This window comes from Kryptolebias marmoratus, linkage group LG21 (genome assembly GCF_001649575.2).
Source record: "Kryptolebias marmoratus isolate JLee-2015 linkage group LG21, ASM164957v2, whole genome shotgun sequence".
NCBI lineage: Eukaryota > Metazoa > Chordata > Actinopteri > Cyprinodontiformes > Rivulidae > Kryptolebias > Kryptolebias marmoratus.
Genome location: NC_051450.1, coordinates 7,495,155 through 7,502,530, shown reverse-complemented (window position 1 = coordinate 7,502,530; position 7,376 = coordinate 7,495,155).

The window sequence follows — 7,376 nt, the reverse complement described above, 5'->3', positions numbered from 1 at the left end:
TTCAGGGTCAGTAAAAAAGGATCAAACAATTCAAAGAATAGTGAACTGGTGATCTTATCGTAAGCACAATTAATGTCTTTCTTTAAAAATAAACTCAATCATCAACAAAATCACAAAGTTCAAAGAAATCAAATAAACATAACAAACTGTAGTTCAGCAAGTTGTAGCAGTCTTGTGTTTAACCATGCTAATGATACGCTAATCCCCAGTTTGCCTCTGTTACTGCATCCTTTAAACAGTGGTTCCTTGGATCTTTCTCACTTGGGTTGGTTTGGGGGGAAAGAGTTGGCAGTCCTCAAGGTCCAGTGAATCTTCAATACCCACTGTGCTGTGGGTATTGAACCACAGCACAGAACCCCCCCCCCCCACACACACACACACACACACAGCCTTATAGAGCAGCAGGCAGAGGTATGTCTTCCTCTCCTCAGGACTTCAGAGGCAGTGTTGCCAGATCTCCCTGGAGAAACAAGCAACCAGATTGCCAAAAAACAAGCCCAAAAGAAGCAACCCACGCACCACCTCCCCCTGCAGTCTCGCAATGAAGGATTAAAATCTGGCCGTATATTTTCTACAATTAAATTCATTTATTTAGCATTTTATGCAAAAACATTTCATGGAGCACTGTATTTTCCTTTTTCTTTTAAACTTAGCTTACACTGAAAACATCAATCAGACCTATAAAAACTTTAACAAAGTGCAAAGCAAGTATATGAGTGAATTTTTTTGACCTTTTGAACAGTTACTGAAAAAAATACACATACTGGACCTTAGAAAGGCTATCTAAAAAAAAAAAATGTATGTATGTTTTTCCATGTGAAAACATACAAACACACAACATGATGTTACATTACGATTCTGTTACTGTTAGTAACTAATATAAATGTGACCATCGTGACCTTTAATTAAAATTATCTTCATTTGTCTCTCTGTCTGCTGATGCTCCACTTCCAGAGTATATACCGGAGCAACAGCGGGTATAGTTTAACAGGATCACAGTAGATCTAGTACAGGATTTCAGCATCATACCACTGTGGTGGTTTTTGGTTAGCTGAAACTGAAGTTTCAGTTCATTCTACTGATTAAGTATACACATACAGCAGTCAGACTGAAAGCCACTTTGTCCCTGACATCTGAGCAAGCATGAATGGGGTTTCACGAGGTCTGATGAGGGTGTAGGTTAGTGTTCTCTCAATGGCAAAGAGCTGTGTGTGAAAAGCAGTTGTGAGAATGAGAAACAACTATTTAAGATTGTGTAGGGATGTCTCAAAAGCTTTGGTTATACAGCTGTATAGAATCACAGCCACCTGTGTCTAACCTAGTGCACTTTTTGATGTCCAATTTAATACTTTGTAGAAAAAAGGTTTGATGCAAAGGCCTCTGCTGTTTCACCCTCAAAGTTATTCAGTCCCAGCATTGTTCAGTTTTATAACGAAGTACCAATTGTCCACACAGTTGTTTGACAAATGCAACATCTTTCATGTGCTTTCATCATTTACAAGGGAGTATTGGGCACCTCCAAGAATCTCCTGGAGCTCTTTAAACATGCAAGGAGCAGTTGCATGGATGATTAGAGCAATGCTTTTAGTCTGGTGCATTTACTTTAAAACAAGTAGATCCAATTAAGTCACCAAGATAGCCAACAGAATTAATGGATGGGTGCTCTGTAGGTTGCTGCTGTTGGTGCATCATTCTTTTTGTGCTTGTTACTGCTAGCATGCTGAACAAGCTCTGCAGGATGTGTAAAAATTTCACACTTGTAATATCTGCAAACAGCTTTTGAACCGTCCCCCACCTGAGGTGTCTGATACACCTGTGAAGAGGACACATTTTATTAAGGTGTTCTTGTGTTGCAGCAGAAGGGAGGGCTGAGTCCCCATGGAACCAGACTTAAAAATTTTTGTTGACTAAAACATCTGAACTTTGTATGACTCCGTGTGACGTGTCTGGGTCAGTGAGACATGGTTATTTCATTAAAGAGATAGTACTTGGCCACTAGGGGGGCGTAACAAACAGAATGATATCAGGTGTTGAGAAAACCAAGTTTTTAGTATTCACTCCTTTCAGAGGAATCTCACCTTACTACTTAGTTTCTCTCACTGGATCTTTTGATGTTGCAGAAAAGACGGACACACAAAACGAGTCCAGACCAGAGGTTTAAAAACAAATCATACATTTATTCAAAGAGAGGTCACAAACTGAGGAGTATCCTGGTGCTTTGGTGCTTTTTTAACAGGAAGCGCTTCTTTGTATTTGGATGACTAGTTTCCTCCAACTGCAAATGTTTCATCAGAACCACCTCCCCATATTACAAAATAACTGATGATTAAACATTAATGTTCATCCAATTATAATGTAACTGCTTCTTTTTTTGTTGTTGTTGTCCTACCTTTTCTTTCTTTTTTTAGAACCACCCCCCACCTGAGGTTGAATCCAGTCTTTTAGTATTGTCTCTTTCCCTCTTAGTCTTTTTGCTACTTTTTTCTCCATATTCTGCCCATTTTATTCCATGTATTGTTAGCACAAGTTCCTTTACAATTATTGGTTTTAATTGTATTGATGGGGTAGGGGAAAGGAAGGAGTGCATATTTTTTTTTCCCAGGATGAGTAAGGAAACAAACCAACCCAAGCAATGATGGCAAGGAGTGCTGCCCAATCATGGTGGGGTGGGGCTAATGCATGATGGATGCTGCAGCCAGACAAACTAGACATTTTCCTTTAGTAGACAAGAATGTGACAAACAGGATTAGTGCCCAAATGAACAACTACACCTTCTAACAAGTCAAAGCACAGAATCAATATTTTTTATCAAATTGACAGAAAAACAGCCCAAAGTCATTTAGCTTATAATAAGCAGACTTTGCAGCTGCAACCAGAAGGCCAAGAGAGTGAGAAAGGGGACGAGTCTTGAAGCTTGTGTGCAGTACAGGAGGTGAGGCCACTTGAAGAGGTAGGACATGGCACCAAAGTAAAGGTCCAAACTCCAGAATAAAAGTTCATTTTACCTCAAAAATGTATCTCATGCTTTGGATCCCAACAGTAGTTTGCCCAGATGTTACCCAGACGCTGACACTGGTAGAGCTGTGTCTGCAAGCAGAAACCAAAACCAGTGGCTGAACTCCTGCACTAAACAAAATGATTCAGTGACCGCACAGTTCTCACTGCACAGTGGAAAACCCTGCGATTTGTTGTTTTTAAGGCTTTGAGAAAGACTGTATCCCATGTTATCTGGACTATTTGTTGTAGTTGTGTAGGGTGTTTTAAATGAGTCATGATGATTGAGGGCTGCATGGAATCCAGACCTTATTTGGGTTCACTGAGTTATTGTGAACAGCTGGAATTACTCCACCTCTGACCATTATCAAAAGCTGTGGGAACAACCAGATTTTATTACTCATCTCCATTTATTAGCCATCAGACCATAACAGACTGCCACAGCCCCAAATCACTGAATGATCTAAATATTTGCAAATAGTCTGAAACGTAAGATGGGAAACTATTGTGGACTTCAAAAGCCCCTCCCCCACTGAAAAAAACTTAAAATAGTCCTTCCTGTAATTTGTCATCACCTTCATCAGCAAGGTTTGCTGTCAACTAAAACTAAAATCAGGGGTAATAGCCAGCACGTGTGGGTGTGTTTGCAGAGGAAGAGGGCTTGGTAATTAATCATGTCCATCTCTTACACATTTGTTGCTATTGATTGGTCATCATCAAGTGTACAAAAGTTAAACCAAACACCTTAAATTTAAAAAAATCTAATCTAAATTTACTTTGTTCAGATGCCTTGTGTGGATAGAGTCATGTTCATCAGATAAAAGGAACAACATTTTTCAGAGTGAAAACTTTTATTTGAGTGTAACACAATGGGGGAGTTGGGTTCTTTTTATTACCTGAATAGGTGACTGTCTTTGCATTCTGATTCACAGCCGTCCTTGTTGTCACTGCAGTATTTTCTGCACAAGCTTTACACACAAAAGTTTTCATTTGGAATTATGATCTGAAGTATGAATTGAAAGAAATGCATTTTTCTTGCTGGAAGACTACATAGAAGTAAGGTCTGGTGTACTACAAAGCTGTGCAACATGGTATTCATTCAGGTTTTTTTATTTTTCATTATTCATGTGGATATGAAAATAGCTGTCTCGAAGAATAGGGCTTCTTTAGTTATAAAAGTGTGTATTTTTGAAGAATTGTATAGACATTTGTGGATCAGGTATGTTCCATGGCTCTGATGGTGAAGTTACAGCTGCCAATCAGAAAAATACAGTTTGTTTCTCAGTCTTCTCCACTTACAGTACTTTATTTTGAAACTTTTCAGTGCGTATTCCCCTTTCAGCTGCTGTGTGGTTACTTGTAGGCATCATGATGGTTGACACCATGCCTTTGCCTAAACCAGACATCTACTGCATGTGTCATGGTTTTAAGCATTATTACTCATGTTCAGTCATAGTTTCTGTTTAACCCTGGATTTTTTATTTTTTATTTTTGGTTTTGTTTCTACCTGCCTGTTCGTTTTTTGTTTTGATATTTTTAGATTATATCTGCCTGCTTGCCACCTGGTTGTCTGTATTTTTGGGTCCACCACACCACCAAACATTGTCCTACACTGTGGACTCAATGGACTTGTTTAGTGTGGACTTGTCTTTTTAATCTGACATTTGAGTAGCATTCCAGTTTAATTGGTTTTATTTGATTGTATATATTTGGTTGTTAGCTTATTTTATTACTTCTATTTTATTTTAATTTGATCTATTTTATCTTTGTGTCTGTATTTCATATTGATGTGAAGCTTTTTGTTACTTTATCTTGAAATAAAATTTAATTCTTATTTATTTTCCTCTTATGTTTCAGTCCAATCTGGAAAAAAAAAGGACAGCATGGTGCAGACATGAAACCCCACACCTCAAACTCATCTGGTTCTGGTTCTGCTGGAGGTTTCTTCCTGTTTAAAGAGTTTTTCTTTTCCACTGTCACCAATGTGCTGCTCAGGATGGGGGTATGCGACGAAGTGAGGATTCAACACAATCTACTGGCTTCCTTAGATAGATAATTTTACTAATTGGCTTTTTGTAATAAGTGTGCATGTTTCTGTACAGTGCCCTGAGACGACTTTTGTTGTGACATGGTTCTATGTAAATAAATTGAATTGAATAGAATAAGTTAAATGCCCACAAAGGAAGGTAACATATGTAATATATACACACGAAGTTGATTCAGGATTTGTGAATTGTGCAAATACACACAAATGTACATATGTCTTGCAGTCTTTACTCCAGTGTTTTTATCCGGCACATTGGCTCATTTTTAGTTTTTTATTAACTCACATGCACTTCTGTGCAATAAGTGTTTTTTTGGTGTCTTTAAAGGATTGTTTTAGTGCAGGTGATGCCATCATAGTTTCCAAGCACTTTGAGAGTGGAAATGAGATGGGTGAAGGAAGGAAAACTAATGGCAAGGAGAGGAGGGTGTGTGGGAGTTCGGGTAAGGAGTGGACAATCATGAAGGATACCCTTGTGTTCTGCAGCTTGAATTGACTGCTTCCGTACAACATCATAACGTTCTCCTGTATCACTCTGTTAACTTCAGATCAGACATCAGGGTAGATTCAAAACATTTTACGCTCATCAGGTTTTCCTCACCACACCTCAGGTCGACAGGTGAAATGTTCATAGATCACATCAAGACTTTTTAAAGAAAATAGTCAGGACTTCTTTCCTCTGCTGCTTAGCCTGACATTGCAGATTGGTGCTTTCAGCTGCTAGTTGTTTTACTAACTCAGTCCCAAAATATGGGAGGAGATGAGCATTATTGTCCTTTTCAGAACAGGCTGAGTTATAATATATCTAATATTATAAATAGATCCTTTTATCAACTTATGTTCTTATGAACAGTACACATTTAGGCCTCACTGACTTCAGTTTATATATTTTGTTTTTGAGTAAAAACTAATCCTAATGTATGGATTATTTTGACTGCAACAAATGTACAGATAAAACGTGTCATTTATCATAGATTACTATGTGTTAAAGTTTATTGAGGACATTTGTTTTTACATTATTTAAAGTTTTTATTCGTCAGAAGCAAATTTTGTGTTGTCAATCAAACCAGCGATTTTAGAAGTGAAGGATGGTTGTTTGCCTTGAATTGCATCTGGCTACATGCATTTAGCATAGCATCAGCAAATGGACAAGGTAGCAGATATCTGTGTGGATGACTGAAGACGCTGTGTCTGATGTCGAGCACTTCTTCCTGTAGGCCAACTGGTTTGTGTAAACTTTTTCCTAATGCAGGTGATGACCAGCTGCTCAAAGCATTTCATGACTTTCACCCTGAAACTCTTTCCAACTCTGTTGGGCGCTGGGAGAATGTTTTCAGACACCATGGAAGCACATTCTGGGTGTTAAACTATTTGTCAACACGTTTGTGAGTTCCTGAGCAGAGTCCTTGAGATACCCCCCCCCCTTCCAACTACTACTGGAATATCATCCCATCCTGCTGCTTTCTGGATGTTCATCCAGAGCCACGGTGAACCTGAAGGAGTCGTTGGTCTCAAAGTGAGCAGAAAAGGTGTTCAGAGAGATGGCTCCAGGGTACATTCATCATATCTTTTATTAATCTGTAATTATTGATGGTTTTATTGCCAATGTGATTCTCAGTGGAGCTAACGTACTAAATGATAATTTAATGATAACAATAATCCTAATGTTGTTGTCCACAGTTGGCAGAGCAAATCCTGAATCCACTGGTGGAGGGAAACATCCGGTAGCTCCACAGAGTCTGTTAGTCCTGCTGACACCACAGCTGCATTCTTTGGAAACTTGTGTGTGGAACCAGGCAACAAAAAAAAAGGCTTAGTTTACCCTGCTGGCAGTAAAATAACTTTAATCAAAACTCCCCAAATCCAAAGGCTGTTGGAGGAAAAATACCGCTGACTCAAAGACTGTAGCTGGTGAGTGATTTTTTCTTAATTACCTTTTTTTTTTAGAACTCTGACATCAGTCCTGACTCACTTCTGTGCCCCGTAATGTCCAAAACTGAGGACACACATAGGTTGCTACTTTATGTTGAGTCATCAGCACAAGTAGATGGCTTTTAAAGAGACTATGCTCCTCAGGAGCTTCCATTATGTCGCAGGCTGACTACGTGTGACTGAGTGTGTGAGCTTGACTAGCACCTTACTTAATAAGGGAATGTGGGGATAGGTGTGCACAAGAGGAAGAGGCTTCTACAGGTGCTGGTCATAAAATTAGAATATCATGAAAAAGTAGATTGATTTCAGTAATTCCATTTAAAAAGTGAAACTTGTATATTATATTCATACATTACATACAAACTCATATATTTCAAATGTTTATTTCGTTTAATTTTGATGATTA